Below are 18,049 nucleotides of genomic sequence, written 5' to 3'. Positions count from 1 at the left end.
ACACAGATTCCACCTTAAATGGATTTTATCAGACTGTGCACTGGTAAGCTCATGCTAATATTGGCTCCAATAAAGAACAAATCAGTGCCCAACTCGACTCGTCTTATCGCACAGTCAAAACTGATGGCTGAAGAAGTCATAAAGATCCCATTTAATCTCTCGCCTATCTATCACTGTGAATGTCTTTATCCTCTTTGTGCAGTGGTAATATCTGCTCATTATGAAAGCAAAATAGATCTGGCATGAATAAAAGCGGAATGAAGTGCTCACTTTGATTTTGACAGCATGATCAGTGGAAGCAGTAATCTGTGAGAATCAAAAGGGCTAAATTATTCCATAACAGTAATTTGAGGGAACAGCTCAGAGCATACACATCTGCTTTCATATATTGTGACGTGCACTGATAAAACATCCTTCCCAATTTACTCTCTCTGTGCTTGACTAATCTGCAACAGCTCTCACAATGTCTAATCATGCCATCAAAAAAGGAGAAGAAGTTCAATTGAGACTCAAATGAAAGAAGATTGGAAAACTATCCTCAATTGAAATTACATTTGTAAATGAGCCATAGTTTTTCTGTTCAGAGTGCGTTATGGTAAATCTGCCTGAAGAAGTAGTTATGCTGAAGAACAGCAACGTGTATCTAGATTGTATTTATTCCATTACTGCTCAAGTAAAATTATGGCAGCTTGGAAACCCTGGGGCATGTTTTCAAAACTGATATGCCAAATTCATAGTCAGATTCCTGTACTATAATTATAGCATCTCTGGCCAGCTGAAAGATTCTCAATACACATAAATTACACAGCCAGGTTACAGTTATGGGGTTTTTATTTTTAAGCATTCCTGTTATGGAGATTTCTTCCTTTATTTGCAGGCTGGGCCATGGCCATACAGTATTTGTTTTTTCTTTCTTCCTTTCTTTCTTCATGGCATTTTTTTGAGTTACTTGGGAAGGCCTCAGATGTGCTTACAGCACAGAAACTGAGGTCACTCTGAAGGTGATACAGGGCTGTATCCTGCTGATCCTCGTGGGTGAAACCATAACCTTCAGGTTATGTGTGGGCATGTGTAGGCTGGGGGAAAGGATGTGCTACCCAGATTGAGAGAGAGACATTAAAACCACTATATTGGATATTCACCTTCTGGTTGTTGATGTGCTCTCTAACATGCAGTAAAAATCTCTTCTTCCTAAAATGCATGGGCCTTCTTTCTATATAAGGCACCAATGCCTTGTGTGATCTGTGAGACAGCAGTGTTTCCTACACCGTTAGAAAGTTTGATCATTGGTGCTTCAAGTCTATCCTGCTGCTTTCCAGCCTATGAAGCCGTATTGTCCCCTCTGCTGGGCTTCCACTTCAAGAAGTGTTATGCACTTAAAGCATCTGCTCCCAGAGCCACGTGATTTTATCAGGCAAGCTATTTTGTCTCTTATTTTGTTTGGACTCATACATTTCTGAATTACTTTAGGCTGGCAATACTGGGTGAACCCCTGCTGGAAAGGTAAGTGATGAGTCTCTTCTATTTGCCTGTTTTCCTGGTACAGTCAAAGAAATGATGATTGCCTCCTTTGTGGCCTGGGCTTCAGGTTCAGTGATGCAGGGTCTCTGTATTATGTATCTCTACAATCAGAATATACCCATAGGTCTGAAAAGGCACAAGTACTCAAATGATATGGCTGTCAACTCTGCTTATATTGATTGTTGTTCTGTTGCATATTTTGGGAAATTTGAAAATGCTAACCACCAGAGTATATCCATCCTAGGAAACTAGGGCTGGACACCATTCTGCAAATACTCAAGTCTTGCTGAAACCTGTTTTACAGGTTTTAAAGGTTACATAACCTGTTTTACATAAGTAGTTTTACTTAGGTAAGAAACACATGGTTGAGCCCCTAGCGACTTCAGTGTCACCTGCAGCTGGTGCTGCTCTTGAAGTTGCTGCTAGAGCAGGGTTAATTTAGCAAAAGATTTCAATGAATATTCAGTCCTGCCATCTTTTCAACTTCATCCAGTTCATTTCATCCAATCATCTTTTGCTCATTCTTAGTTTGTTTTCTTCAAACACTTCAGCTGATATCTAGCAATGACTTTACTGCTTTAAGCCTGACTGGTCAGGACTTTTTCTTGATGTGTTCAATAGAAAATCAAGTCTCTGCAAAACTGAAATAGGCAGTGAGAAAGTTTTGAGTTAAGATTTTTCAGGGTTTTTTTTGGAAAAATAAATCAAAATGTTTATTTTTGGTTAATTTAATTAGATTTTGAACTGAATTGAACTATTTTCTTTTGGCATGTCTCTGTAAACAGTAGATGTACTAATGGTCTACAGAAATTACATTTCAGCTCTTCTTTATTCCCATTCCCACTATTGGATTTACTACATTTCTCATGATAAACTCTAATCTCCTTTCACCTTGAACCTCTGTCTAGATAGTTTTGTGACCATGGCAAAAGATGGACAATGTGTGTTGAGTGAGAGTATGTGAGACATTCAAAGAACTTTACCAGTGAAACACAATGAAAGTCACAGATGAATGCCAAGTCAAATTAAAGCCATGTTTCCATTCAATTTGACAAATCAAAATGCAACATTTCAGGGATGTCAGGTTTGAAAGGCTAACAGCTCTTTATGAAAATTTCTCAGAACTTTCCAGTTTTGAAACATGTAGATATTTTGACTTTTCATACCAATTCAGAAGGAACACCTAAATTTGAAATGGGATGAAAATTCTGAAGTTTGATAAACTGTTATTGTAAGACTTACTCCTATTTCTGCCCCCCTTACCTCCTGTCACTTGTTGCTTCCCGTGTGTTCACTGCAGGTATGATTAGACTGTCAGCCCTTAGACAGGTATCTGGATGTTTTATTTGTCTAAATCTTTAGCACACTTTTGCATGCTGACTAAATAATATGGCCTGCAATTTTGGCACAAGTAAGAACATCAGCTGAATCTGATTTTCAAGTATGTACATTTGACTAGTTATGTTGGGAACATGCATTCATTAAGTCAGTGAATAGACATAATACCATGTGGCAAAAAAAAGTCCATGCAGCTTACACCATCTGTCCAAGCACTACTCAGCAATAAGGTTTGATGAGTAAAGCAATAAAGGCTCTCCTAGAATTTTATGTAAACTATGAAATTATATTCATTACAAATTTTTGAGTAACAAAAACATTAGACTAACTGCTATTCTGCTTTTGGATATTCTGTCATGAGAAAAAAGGTCATTGTTTTAGTGAGTTTTGCTGTGAATTTTTGATCATGTGTTAAATATACATATTATATAGCATATGAAAATGCATTATAGATATTTCAATTTATTGGAGTTTAGAAAAATGTTTCAAAGTCAAGGAAATTAGCCTAATATAGAAGTTTTGCTATCTTTATCTGCAATAAAAAGCTATTTTTAAGATTCCATTGTAAGGACAGCTATATAAATGCACTGTTTCAGAGTGTATGTGGTTGTGCAGCAGCCAATACTGTCAGTATAACTTAAAGAAGACTATTTGCCTTACTGTTCAGTACATTTTTGTGGCAAAATTTATGCATAATTAGCCTTGATTCCACAAGCACTTCTGCCCATGCCCCACCTTACCAATATGATTAGCTCCATTAAGTTCAGTAGAAGTAATTATGCCCTAAATCAGGTTTGCACCTAGGCATCTGCAGGATCAGGACCTAAAATGTCAAGATCTTTGAGGCAAGGTCATGTCTTTCTGCATGTTTCAGTTCCAGGCCTAACACACTTTGAGATATTCAAAAAATAAGGAAAAAGGATGATTTTAATCTGTGTGCATAAATTCTCCAAGTTGTTGACATCTGTGTTTCTGGACTAGTTTTCAGGAGAATGTTATTTAATTTTCTATTCCCTTATGCACATCCAAGGCATCCCAAAGTTACTTATATATCAAGAGTTAGCTTAGCACATTGTTTTTCTCTGTCAGAAGCCCACGAAGAAACTTTAGAGATAAATGAGCCCTGTTACAGTGATTAACAGTACAATGATGCAGACAACTGACTACAAACTGGGAATGTGGGCTTCTTGTTTTGGTTAGAATGGCCATCTTCATTCCTAATTTTCTCTGTGGAGAGTCAGATTCAGGGATGAAGTGGTAGACTAAAGAGGTTCATGGCTATTGGCTTGGGAGAATAGGGAAAGGAAACCAAAAATATGCTGATAAGGCCCTGGCTACCTCTCCCATCAGTGTTACCATTTAACTTTATAAGGTTTTAGACTCTTGGTCTCAGCCTCCTTTTATGGCCAGTGATAGCTCCTGATCTCACTTCTAGAAATCATCTTTCTTTGCTGGTTTGGCTATCACCCTTTCATGACAGATCCCTGCAGTGTTTCTGATGCTGCTGTGGTAACAGCTGGTAACTGCAGGTTTTTAATAATCACCATGATACTGTTGAGCTCTTTTCCTCCCTTGCACATCGTCACAGATTAAGCCAAAATATGATTCTGATGAACATTATAATGTGTTTATTTGCATTACAGCATCCAGCCACTAATTGTCTCAGTGCTGTACATAATTACAGGCAGAGAGTAGACAGGGGTGAAAAATGGGAGCCAAAGCACAAACATAGTGTACAGAAACCTACGTATCTGTGTTTGTGGTTTTTACTTTTCTGAAACACCTTCTGCATAACTGCCTGCATGATATACTTAGTATAACTGGGGTTTTTTTGACTGTCTGTCTTTCAGATAGCATAAATGTACATCTCATAGGCCTTGTGAAAATAATGATTGCTTTAAGAGATGAACGTACTGACACCTCACAGTAGCAATGAAAATACTTTAGAAAATATTTTGCACCAAAATTATTTGTAGTTTTACTTCCACAAGTCTGAAAAGCACCAGATCGTCAATGTCAGTATTCCATTTCCAGTTTTGATGAAGAAAAATACAACAATATGTTGCATTTTCATATCAGCTGAAACTGAGTTTTGGCCATTTTTCCCAGATGCCAAAGGCTAGCTGAGACTTCTGAGACAACTTCATCTTATACTGCAGTAATAATAATTCTCCTATTAATATTAATTATTCTCCTAATAATAGTTCTCCAACTACTGTCTGTGGGCCAAGGATACATTTCTGTGGAACCACAGTAAATAAATGAGTGGTCTCAGCTGGAAGTTTGGTCTGGGTCAGTTGGATACCCAGGCTCCTTTGGAGCAGAGGGAGAGGCAATTGCTTGAGGATGTTCTCCCCAACAGCCAACATACTGGGCAAGGATGGGTCAGAATTCAGCAGCCAGCTTGTAGGAGCTGCTGAGCATGCCGGTGTATCCCAAATCCTGTCTCTCCTGCTAGCAAAGCCTTTGCCTACATAGGACTCCAAGTCCTAAACCCTTTGCTAAAGGAGAACACTAGCTTACTGGTTAGAGAGCCTAGGCAGGCTATGGGAGATGTAGGTCCAGCTCCTTCCTTGGTCTGAGAGAATTCAGACCAATTTCTGCTTCTCTGGGCTATGCTGAGAAGAGCAAGAAAAAGGAGGCTATGCATAAAGCTGATTCACTGGCAAAAGAAAAGGGAACTGAATGGAAGGGAGGATGTAGCTCTGTAGGCAACATAGCAAAAAAATCGTAATTCACCAAGGACAAATGAAGACCTGGGCTCCAGACTCTGCTCTTAGGACTGTTTCTAGGGCTTTGCCTTGGACACCCCTGGGTGAGACCCCACTGTGAAAAGGCCAGCCAGATTTCAGCTGCTCTAGCTGTGTTGGTAGAGCCCCTGGTGGAGATTCAAGATTGTGTTAGCTGAAAGAGCTTTTTCTGCCAGCGCAGCTGCACTACCACCATAGGCAGCCCAGCTTAAGCTGGTGAAAGTGCTCTTCTGCAGGTGCAGCAGCGTCCATAGACAGAGTATGGCTAAGACGTTGCTCTACCGAGTACAAGTAGGGTGGGGACCATGATTTTGTTTGAACCCTGCTAGCAAAACTTAATAAGGGTAGCCCTGATCTAAAACATACTTCTAAAACATGCTCGGGTTTGAAACAGTCTTGAATTCTGCCTCTACTTTCATGTCTTTATAATATTGTTAAATGCCATAGTGCAGTAGAATTTGTATTTGGGCTCGCATTTGTGCAGTACCCTGCTTTACTTTACAAACATCTTTTATGTAAATCAAGTGTTAATTATCCCAGCTCTGTATTTTTTGTTGAATATCATTTTTTTAATTACAGGCTTCATCCCAGGTTAAGCCTGCATGCCTGTTGTTGAGCCAATTATCATAAATTCCCCTGTAACAATTAACAATATTGGTACAGAACTGCATGTATTTTAAATGTTATAATTATGCTCAGCTCTTTTGTTAATTGGCCTATCTGACTCTTTACTTTTTATGCTGCTCATCTGCTCATTACTGCAGCCATTTAATTCAATTAGCACCTTAATTAGAAGAACAGCCATGTCCAATGTCGTAGGACTTGTCAGAGTACGCGGCTTGATTAGCAAAGACAAACACACCATGCAAATCAGGCTGTAACATTTGGGGGCGGCAGGAATGGAAGGCAGCCAGCTGGTGAAGTGGAAAAGGAGCGTGTCTTCATCCCCCAAAGCTTTGCCAAGAGAGAGAAAATAAAGAAGGCATCAGACTGAGGAAGAAATAAAATAATTTACAATTCCACGAGGTAAGGCATCACTTAACATGAATGGTGTGTAACTCCTGAGGACGGGGTCCCTACTAAATTATCTCCTACCCCCTGTGCTCTTAAAAAAAGACAGAAAGTGAGAGAGATGTATAAAAATAATACAGTAATCTCCTACCATATCATATGTCCTTTTCAGAAGAGGAAGCTAAACCCCAAAGTCTAGTTACAGAGGGAGAGAAAGGGACAAAAAGAAACACCCTGATCCTTGGCTTTGGTGTAAATCCGCATGGCTCCACTGGACTGTTTGATCAACACCAAGTGAGGGGTGGGCCCATGGTATTTTAAAATCACCCCTTTGACCTAGGCCTTTCCATTTAAGATAACTGCACTGTTGAGAAGAGACATGTGAAGCTGCAGGAACGGTATTTAAAAAAAAAAAAAAAAAAAAGCTTCATTTTCCAAGAGCAGTTTAAGTCTCAGTTTTGTTTTGTGCCAGTCTATTTAAATCTTTATTCCCTGCCTATTAATTCTCCTAATTAGAATTAAATGAAGCATGCTAAATTGCTAGATTAACCAATAATTAAGCAGGCAAAGCACTAACGTTTAATACACACAGGCAGCTCTTTCTCTTCTGTGATAGCACCGTGTCATGCCTGCTCATTTTATTTGAAAGGAATTAAGAGGCATGTCTTCCGCGATCAACACCCCTCCACCCCCCCATGTTAACTTATATAAAATAAAGACTTTTCCAAAGGGGGATCAGTTTCAGGCTAGTTATCAAGAAACTCTTGATTTTATTTTTTAATTCCTTATCTGTGACTCCTTGTGAAACCTATTTGAATCAGTTGGCTCAGGAAATCCAACAGCTGTACATATATTTAGCAGATAGTAGATTTTAATTAAAATGATATATAGTTTGTGTGGTGCTCCTTTTATTCTGTGTTCATTTCTTTATTTCTGCTCATGTAATGAGGTCCTACACTTATTTTTAGAGGACAGCAGCCCCTCTCCCCCCTCTTACCTCTCTGTATCCTTACACATTCAATACTAATTTTAGGTATTTACACCTTACTTTATCTCTCAAAACTCCTCAGTTTCCTCTCTGTGTAAATGAGGGGTTGTGCTGACTGTCTAAATCAGTAGTCTCAGTCTTGGTGATTTTGAAGGTTATTGCTTTGATGTGTAAATGCTGGCAGGCTTGGGGTCTGGAGCAGCGTTGCCACATTCAGAAGTGTGTTTGTGCCTCTTACAGAAGGTGCTTGTTGATATATATGTCTTGAGCATGTAACTCATTCATGTACAGAGGGCAGCAAAGATTCATGCTAGTGATTTCATAAAGCTACTCAATCCCATGGTAAGTGAACACATACGTTCTTGTCTCTTATTCCTTTGCCACGTTAGCCAAAACTTGGAGAATTTTGGGTCGTTCCCTCCAGGAATGGAAAAATGTGGAGTCAGATGTTTCTATGGGTATGTCTACACATTATTTTTCAGACAGGTCAGAGTTTATTTTGCCTATATCTTGAGCAGTCTGTCTTTGAAAAGGAAGCTGTGTAGCCGTAGCAGCAAGCCATGGCTTCTGTTTTGAAACCCCTTTGCAGCTGTTTGGCTTGCATCACTGATGGAATAACACTGCTTTTGATGTATTCATGTTACAAAAATGCCAGCCCAGAAGTCCTGGTTTCCAGAGATACCAGACAAGAGGCTATGTGTCTGCTCACAACCCCAAGTCTCTTATGGCCAGCATTCTGCCCCAAAAGAGCTCTCTCAAAGGGGCTGTTTCAACAATTTAGCTGAAGTGATCTAATGTCTCAGTGTGGCTGGAAGAGGACAATCTGTGTCTCGCCTCTTCCCTCTCCAGGTGATCCTACCCCTTTTGTTGTTGTATGAGCATTTTCTGATATGATTTACTTTGCCAATATGGCGGAAAATTAACACAACAAAAAACACTTTTTGTTGCTGGTTTAGCAAATTGGATCTGCCAGTGATCTTAGCCTTTGGATCTTATGGCCAAATGAGCACTGGAGGCATCAGGAGGGCTGAAGTAGGATAGGCAGCTGGTGAAAGTGGGGGATAATGGGACTGCCTCTTTTGATGGTAGTAAATCAGTAGATAGGCCCAGGTATCACCCAGTTGCAGCATACACTTTTTTTCAGGATCACGCTTTTGGGACTTGTTTAGGCTGTGACTGGTGCTTCCTCACAGCTCTTTCTTCACTTCTTTGCTCTTTTCCTGCTTTTTCTCTAAGAGATGCAGGTCTCAGCACAACCCCTCTGCCTCCTATTATTTTGTTTGTGTGTTTGTGTGTTTGCTTATGTATGGGGCAGACACTACTGTTGTTTCTAAATGGAACTTAATTACTTTTTACAACTATCTTAACCAAGGAGAGATTTCACTGCCAGTTGTAGGGACGATTAGCCCAGTTCATAAGGCAGAACTTCATCTTACCTAGAGCCCATTGAAGAATTAATTAGACATTAAGTAATACCTAGGCTTTGAGCTAGCTCTCTAAAACTCTATGAACTTTACATTAGAGATTTTAGATCTCTGTAATAGCAATATCTTAGTGTTGTGTTTTACTTTCATTTCTAAAAGAAAATGGCCTATTCAAATCATGAATACTGGCTACCTCTGTTTGTAGGGTGACAGTATTTTCTGACCTTGTGGTTGGTTTGAGAGGGTTGTATTTGAACTTTTCTCATTGAGTTTAGGCAGCTAACCTCCCCACAGCACACACATGTGTCCTGGATTAAAAATCAGTGACAATGAAAGAGAATGGATAAGATTTTATTTCTTCTCCTCAAGTGAGTAGCCTTGCTGGCTTCAGGGAAAATTAAGCATCATTGCTGAAGTCATCAAAACCTGCCTGATTTCAGATTTTTTCAGGAACTCTATTCAGACTCCTTAATAATGTCAAGAATTTTAAAGATCTTGTTACCAGTTTGTACAAAATTTCCATTATGTTAGGGTAGTTTCTTGTTCCTGTTCTATACCCTTCTCTAGGCAGCCAGAGCAACACCAAGCATTTACAATCTGGAGTTTAAACTATGCAAATACTAGCATCTGGCTATGTTTTTTCTCTCTGTCTCACTCACACACTCCACAATTTAAGGCATTGAACTGGCTATGCATCTGAATATGCCATTGAATGCATTGGCATAAACTACTTTAAAGACAATAGCAACGCATATATTTCAATATGAGCAAGTGCTCAGGTGGCTTGCTGTGCGAGAACAATTTTAGAGCCATGGCCCAAAATAGGTTTGAACCCAGACAGGTTCAAGTTGAAAATAAAATGAAACCAATACAATAGCTCAGAGGCATCAGAGATGCTCATGCCCCGTAACGATTTGGCCTTCTTTTTTTTCTGGTTGCTTGTTTAGTGAACCCCAGTTTATACATACCTACAGATAAATGTGGCATGGAACAATACATGCCCTCTGAATCCTTAATGTCAGGAAATAATGGTGAAATGACTGGGCCTTGGAAGTCAAGGTAAATGTGGGACATGAGTGAGTTGCTTCATTTCTGCTAGGGGCCAGTTTGAGCAGGCTGGATTTTAATTTCTCAGCTGTCCTATGGTATGAACTGTGTGGCCCTGCAGTACATGCTGAGGACAGCGGAGTCTCCCTTCCCTTTTCGGCTGGCTGGCTGATTGATTCATTCCTCTTCTTTTTTTCAAACCAAGCTTCTTACATGCTTTGGTGAACATCTTAGTCGGTCTCTAGTACCTCTGTCGATTCTGTGTGTGTGTGTGTGTGTGTGTGTGTGCACGCGAGTATTGTACTTCATCTGCTTGATGCAATATTATCCTGGAGGAATGTGCAGGCTGTAAACTTCTTCATAACATCCTGTTTCTGCAACTTGAAGATATTGACTCTGAAGGGAAACAATGGCATGAATAAAATAAAAATAAAAAAAGTTAATTATCCTTTGTGTTTGTAATTTAATTAAAGATGCAGTAAAGTTTTACTGTTTTTCCAGGTGATGATGTTTAGGGCTCTGAAAAGCTATTTGTGCTGGTGAGATTAAAGTGCATTTTAAAATGTTCCCCGAGCACTTTCACATTTGTTGATAGATTTTTAAATTAAACTTTAAATTGTAATCTAAATTACCTCCAACAATTCATGGTCCCTGTAATGAACTCCCACCATTCCTGCTGTCATCCGACTATGATATACTGTAAATGGTAACTGCTCAGGGTTTTACTGAATAGTGCTTTAGTATTACTGCACTATATTAGTTGTGTACAACCCTCAAATAGAAATCAAAGCACAACACAGGTTTGGTTTAGCATAGTAACTTTATTATTTGCTAATCTTTAGTCTTAGTGAACACTGCTACTGCTAATCATTTGGGACGTCATAGAATATACCTCCAAATAATTTTTAGGCATTCCTGTCAAGGTAAAAGTATTTGCATTTTACCAGCCAATGAACTTTTGGACATTAATCCTTAATGGGTAAAATAAAACTAATTGGGGAATATGAGTTCAAGTGCTTATTCGTAAAGTGACCATGGCTCATTGGCCCCTGAGGCATAGTTAGAAAAAAATACTTTCATAAATGATTGATGTAGGTTCAAAGAGGAAGAGAAGATTGCAGTGGGATAGTGGAAATAATTCACCATGGGTTGCTCTGTTGTATCATGTAGGCATGCCAAGACCAAGTGGTTTTCAAAGAACTGTTCAGAGCAGAATCTAACTGGCACTGGTCACTTCTGGTCAATCTTATTGCCCGAGGCTCACGAGCCGATTCCTGGCATGGAAAGAAAAATCCCTTATCACAGAGGAGGTTAAAAAAGAGAAGAAAGGAAAGGAAAAAGAACCTAAGCACAAACGTCCTAGGGAGGAGCAGAAGGACAAAATAAGCAGGATTGCTTGCCAGAGAAGGGGACCTCTCAGGTGCCTGCAGTCTGCCACACAGTGACGTATTGAGGTAGGGTCAAATCTTTCTGTTGGAAAGCTCCTGATGGGTTTTTTCTTCCACCCAGCTCTATAAGCTGGATAGGCCTCAGCCTTTGGCCTCCCCAATTTCTCTGTTTTAATTACATATTGTGACATGGCAACTGGTTTGTTTGGTTTGATTCCTTAGCTTTCCTGCTGTGAGAAACATGAATAATATTTGTGTTTTCTGCTAACCTTTGCCATTCATCATTAAATGTCTCAGCAACTATGCAGGCAAATGCTGTCACTAGATTCATTGCTTTCTCCCGTTCAACCCTCTCATTTGGGATGAGTTCTCAATTTACACACAAAGCTGTTGTACTCTTCTCCTTCAAATCCTTCCTTCCTTAAAATGCTCCTCTGTTATGCTACTTGAAAGAAAATGACAGTGTCTATGCCGCTGGCATGCTGCAGTCGCCGCCTGTCAGGCTGACCAGCACTGCGTATGGGTTTCCTTTTATTCCCTCCCCATCTGTCTGTTACCATCTGTCTCCTGTCTACCAAAGGTAGATTGTGCTAAACTAACCTGATAGCTTCCTTTGATAAGGTAACTGATTTTCTAGTCAAAGGAAATGCATTAGATACCATCTATCTGGACTTCAGTAATGCATTTGATATGGGGTAATGATCAGTTAAACTGGAGGAGATGGGAATGAGCGGAAGGATTAGAGGGTGGCTCAGGAGCCAGCTAAAAGGGGGCAAAACTGAGAACTGCTGAAAAGGGAAACACCAGCCTGAAAGATGGTCACTGTGGTCACTCACGGATCACTTCTGGACTGGAGCTTGGTGAATATTTTGAGTGGCAGAAGGATGCAAGAGGGTTATGGTGGCTTTTGCTGATGAACAAAAACCAGGGGGTATCTATAGTCTGGAGGAGGATTGAAGTATCATAGGGGAAGAGCTAGATAACTTTTGCATAGGAGAAGTAGAAGTGAAATTGTACAAAACCCAAAGTCATACCTAGGGACTGGAAATAAAAATAAATGTCAATGTAGGCTGGTATGACTGAGAGGTAAAATGAGATTGTGGTGCTAGTTGATCACAGCTGACTGATCAGAAGTATGATGTAGGTCTTGGAAAGCAAATGCCATCATAGAGTTACCAGGGAAAATACTTCTAGCAGGCATAAAAAAGCAAGAGTGAGTATCTGTTCACTCACGGTAAGTTGAAGCTGAAGAGCTACTGTGGCACACGAATAAATTTAGGGGAGAAATTAAGCAAAGGTTCCTGCTAGAGTGTCTTTGGGTTGGTCTACAAGCAGAACAAAGGCAAAAACAACAAAAAAAGACTTTAAGGTAGGTCTTAATGGTTGGGAAATAACACAGTTGCCTGCGAAATTGAGCATCTTCCGTCCCTGACCCAGGCGATCGCTTCCTTTTAGATTGCAAGATCTTTTATGCAGTGACTGGCTTTCTATACTGTGTGCGTGGAGACCCCGGTCCCTGGCAATGACTCTGATGTGTCACAAAAATAAATGCTAAAGAGATTACTGATGAAACAAGGGAAGGTTTGGTGGTGCTCCTGCCGGACAGTGCACAAACTCAGGACGTGAGTGCCCCGTCCAACGCCTGTCAGAACGAAAGGAGGAAGCTGCTGGGCAGCCTGGGCCTGGCAGCACTTTTCCAGGGACCCCCGGGACAGTTCGGGTGACCCCCCACACCGGTTGCCCCACCGCCTGGGCCCCCTTCAGACAGTGCCGGCTGGGCCCCAGCCTGCGGTTGCCCGGCAACCCAAATCCACCTGGCAACCAGCGACATCAGAGCCCACCTCAGCCAATCGCCGGGTGCGTTGGTGGCCGGCCTGGTGCGGTCCGCGGCCCTCACGGCCCCCCGCAGCCGCCATGGCTCCCGGCGGAGGGAGGCCCCAAAGGCCACCGAGATGTCACCCAAGGACCCCCCCTGTACACAGGAGAAACGGAGCGCTCGACATCCCATGTCCTAAGCCAGTATCCAAATGCTCAGCCGCCCTTTCTTGGAATTTCTCCTGCTGCCATTCCGGTTTTACGCAGATATTTCAGTGTTGCCCACCAGGTTCTTCAAATGCAAATTTTGTGCCTGCCGTCGGTGTTTCCTCCCTTGAAAACAGTGTCCGCACGCTGCCCGATCTGTTAGCTGCCACCTACAGCCAGAAACACTAAGTTAGTTTGGGGGTTGAGTCCTTTTTCCAGGTTGAGGATTAAAAAGAAAGTTTGTGTGGGAGGGGGGGGGAAAAAAAAAAGAATATAAGTGAAGGGGATTGCAGTGAATAGAAAGGCAGGTTCGCCTGGCAGCCTTGTGTTCGGATCTCTTATTTGGGGTTTCATTTATTATACAGACTATCCGACCAACCATGAAACAGAAATGCAAAGTGAAGTGATAAATATTTCTTCTCCAGGTCCTGCTCAGCTTCCCCTCTCCCCTTCCCATTTGTCTTCTGGGATGATACAACCAAAAAAAAAAAAAAAAAAGGAAAAAAAGTTACATGATGAAACCCCAAGAGAAGGGGATCCCTACACAAGGCAGGAAAGCTGCGGGTATTGGATTTTGATCTGCATGACTGTTATAAAATATTAGCATTAGATAAAGGTGTTGTAGCCTATTTCTAATGGTTCGAAAACTGGTTGACCGGTAGATGGGGAAAAGTAGCTGCAAATGGAAGGTGTCGTCCAGGGAAACTGTATTCAAGAGGGGCCATTTCTCTGCCCCAGCCTATTCAATGTATTTAAATTCATTGCTGAGAACATGGCCACATCTAATGTCACTCTTAAAAGAGAATAATGAAGGAATTGGAAAGGTTTCAGAAAAAAAGGCTTCAAATGTAACTTAGGTCTGGGAAACATGTCTGTTTGTAAATATTCAGGAATTTCAGTCTATTTATTTCATGCAAAAGCGATATGAGAGAAATGCCTTGCAGTAGCAAGCAACTGCATATGGAGGTAGTTTCTCACTGTTGGTGGGTCTTCAGACAAAATGTACCCCAAGACCCAAGAGCTGGAGAGGAGCCCTGGGCACATTCTGATTAGAAATGAAGTGCGATGTTATGGTGAAGTTAATTAACTATGAGTTTAATTAACTATGTTAATTAACTATTAACTACAGCTAGATGCAATGACTTCTCTGTCACATGTAAGCATTAAATCAAGTCAAGTCAAGATATTTTAAAGAAGTTTTGAAGTTGATGAAGTTACGATTATTAAACTATTATTAAATTATGATTTGGTGAGATTCTTTGCAGTAGGTCTGACTAAATTATCCTGGTGGTCGCTTACGGCCTTAAGATATATAAATCTATTGATTTTTAAACATCTCTACTGATGGTTGCTAATTTTATCCACTTACCTTTTCAAAAGTGCATACTTGTTTTGTGTACTTCCATTTTTTTTCCTGTTCAAAAGTTTAAAGGGGCATAGTTTTCAGTTTGTATGCAATTTCTGCCGCTGAAGGCACATGAAGACAGAGCCACCAGAAATCAGTCCTCAGCTTTAAAAGTGGAGGTCATGCTAAAAAATCTGCCACAACTATACACAGAGCATGTGCACTAGTAAAAGACCGATAGCAGGATGCTCCTGTCATGAAGACAGTAGAATTGTAGTGGTGAGAAGAACTGGTCTAAGATATATATTGCCTATAGTTTTACTGAAAAAAAAAGAGAAAGGTTGGTATCAATATAAATGCAAGTGAATATCTGCTTTCAACATTTTTTGAAAAAACAAGTACTGCAATTTCAGCTCTGTATTATAAACCCTCTACTGCCAATGAGGAGCAATTGATGAGTTAATTGCCTTCCTAGTTTCACTGAATTGAATAGGAGTGCTTCTGTAAATACTTGGTCAGCTATGTGAGTAAAGCTTTCATTGTTCACTGCTTACAGAATCCCTCTGCTATGACAGTAAATATTTTTTTCTCCTAAGCTTAAAACAGACAACTTCAGTTTGTCTGTGTCACTGGAAAAAGCTATATTTTTTAAAAGTGAAATTCATTAAAAAAGCAAAAAGTGATTTTTTTTTTGGCAAGATTTTTTCCCCCTCTTTCCCCAATTTGTGAAATCGAACTTCCCTGATTTTTTGCACCACACAGGCATTTCTCTGTCATAACTCTATCCCCACCTTAGCAATGTAAATATTTATTCTCCTAAATGCATGCAGATTTATTAATGATGACAGAGTGCTTTGAGCATTCTCCCTAAAGCACAGTGTTTCTTTTTTCCCGTACAGGCATAATTGAGGAGTGCCCTGCAAAGAATCTGATGAATGAATATGTATGGCTGTTTTACATGTTGCTACATATAGGCAGCCATTCCTAATTTAAGGTGGGATGCAGATAGCAACTTCATAGTGTAAAACAGGATCTAATCTCTCGCTAATAGAAATTCATATTCCATATTGTACATCAGGCTGTTGATGTTTAAAATGCCGCAGCGGTGCTAACATTAGAATTCCAGAGATATTTGTTAACGTTTCTCTTGAGACTGTTCATACACACACACCCTCAAAGAGATAGCACGAGGCTCAAAATGAATTTGTCGGTGAGGCTTTGCAGCCCTATTCTATTCATATATGGTTTCATTTTTCTCAACGTGACCTTTGGTTCTCAGCAGCGATGGCTTTGGTTTGCTACTGGTTTAAAGGCAGCAGCTTCAAGGGAAAATGAGACCATGTCTTTTTTAGCTCTTAACAAAACTGTGGTCTTGTAGTGAACAGAGAGATCATATCTCCCTCACAAAGTGATACATGCAGGTTAAAGGATGTCTGCCCTGTTTCATGGGAATGCAGGTCTCTCGGACTGCTGCCTGATTTCAGAAAAAATGAATGGGGAAGTATGGAAATGTGCAGTGAATGAGCAACTTCATGGATAATAGACCTTTACTGTTTTTATTATACAGAGAGAAAAAAGAGGTTAGCAAAATGAGTGTTTGGATACTTATGAGTTGCTTGTGGTGAAAAGTATTAAAAATATGAAAGGTTTTTTTTTTAATACCATTAACATGGAATGATGAGAATTAAAAATACTGCTAGCAGCTTTCTCACATTAATAACTGTATACCTTGGATTTTTTAGTCTTGTTTCATTTAAAATATTGCTAATAGTGTCCACTCTGATTCAGATGGCAAATGTTTCTGTTCATCATGGTCTTGAGCACAAAATATTTGGAATGCCCCCACATTATCTATTTATATGCCTTTCAGTCTATCTAGGGAATAAAATTCTCTCATAATATATAGGTATGTTAATAACAACAATATAGTTTTAAAGGGATGTCTAATTGGATGTTGTTATTATTTTAATCATTCCTGAGTCATGAAAGACTGAAAAAAATCCATATTATTAAATTAAAATTTCTTTATTGCTTTTAAACAGAGCACAGCAAAAATGGCTAAAGTTTAAATAAGAGCAACAGTCTTCCCTTAGCATTAGTACTTTGCTGTATTTGAAAATAAATTCTCAGACTGAAAAAAATCAAAAAGAAAATTTCTACTGTAGGTACTAGAAAATGTGGTTGTACCTGCAGAGATTAAACAATGCTGCACAGGGCGCATACTTCTGGCTAGTTAAATGCCCTGTCCTACAAACACTGATATGCTTGAGTAGCTGTACTCCCAGTAGAAGTCCGATTCAGGACAGCATTGCTACTCATAGAAGTAATAATTTCCATTAGCCAGTGTTTTTAAGTTGAGCAATGATAATAGGATGGAACTGGCGTGGTTAAGGTCGATGGCCATCTGAGAGGCACAGGCTGAATATATGAGCGGCTGTGAAGCAATAACTCAAAGGGTGTGCAAACTAAATAATAAGTGCAGTGTTGACATCATAACCTCTCCTTGCAAAATTTGAAAGACTGCTTGGTTAGTTAGTTGATTTCTCTCCTTTTTCCAGCCATGATTTTAAAATCCTTTAGAAAATTGAGACAAGACCTAAAGTAAACTTGCTCCAAAAATGTCAACGTTAAACAGTGCTCAAACTATATGAAAGTTCCTTGGGTAATTAGAGCAATAAATTAATGCTTTATTCAAAAGAAAATACAGAGCATAACAAACATCTGAGATAGATAGTTATGGAATTGAATGTTGGGCTGTGAGTTTGGGAACTGACAGTTTTCATGACAGATTGTAGAGACGCAATAATGAATTTAGCAGCTTCATGAGCACACACGGATGCATAAAAGCTATGAAACAATGCTGCCTGAACAGGGGAAATAAGCCTCAAGAAAATAAGTGTGGAAAACTGTCTGTATAACCAAGAGATGGTATCAAACATAGGGAACTGAGAAAACCAAAACATGCAGTTTGGTAACACCTATTAAAGCTGCTCAGTGGTAGAGGAAATGCCTGAATTAGACAGTGTCAGGCGTGCTTAATGTGGCCTTATTCCTCATCCCCCACCCACCCAAATGCATGTGTTATATATTCTTGTTGCTCAGTTCCAGTCAGAACAGTAGGATGACTTAAAAGATAACAATTAAAAATGTACGTATGTGTTTCCAGATCTAGGGTTTGCAACCAACAGCGACATAGCTTCTGTGCTGTGGGACAC

Source organism: Apteryx mantelli, chromosome 5 (genome assembly GCF_036417845.1).
Source record: "Apteryx mantelli isolate bAptMan1 chromosome 5, bAptMan1.hap1, whole genome shotgun sequence".
Classification (NCBI taxonomy): domain Eukaryota; kingdom Metazoa; phylum Chordata; class Aves; order Apterygiformes; family Apterygidae; genus Apteryx; species Apteryx mantelli.
The sequence above is the reverse complement of the archived record's forward strand: the minus strand, read 5'-3'. Positions refer to the sequence as shown.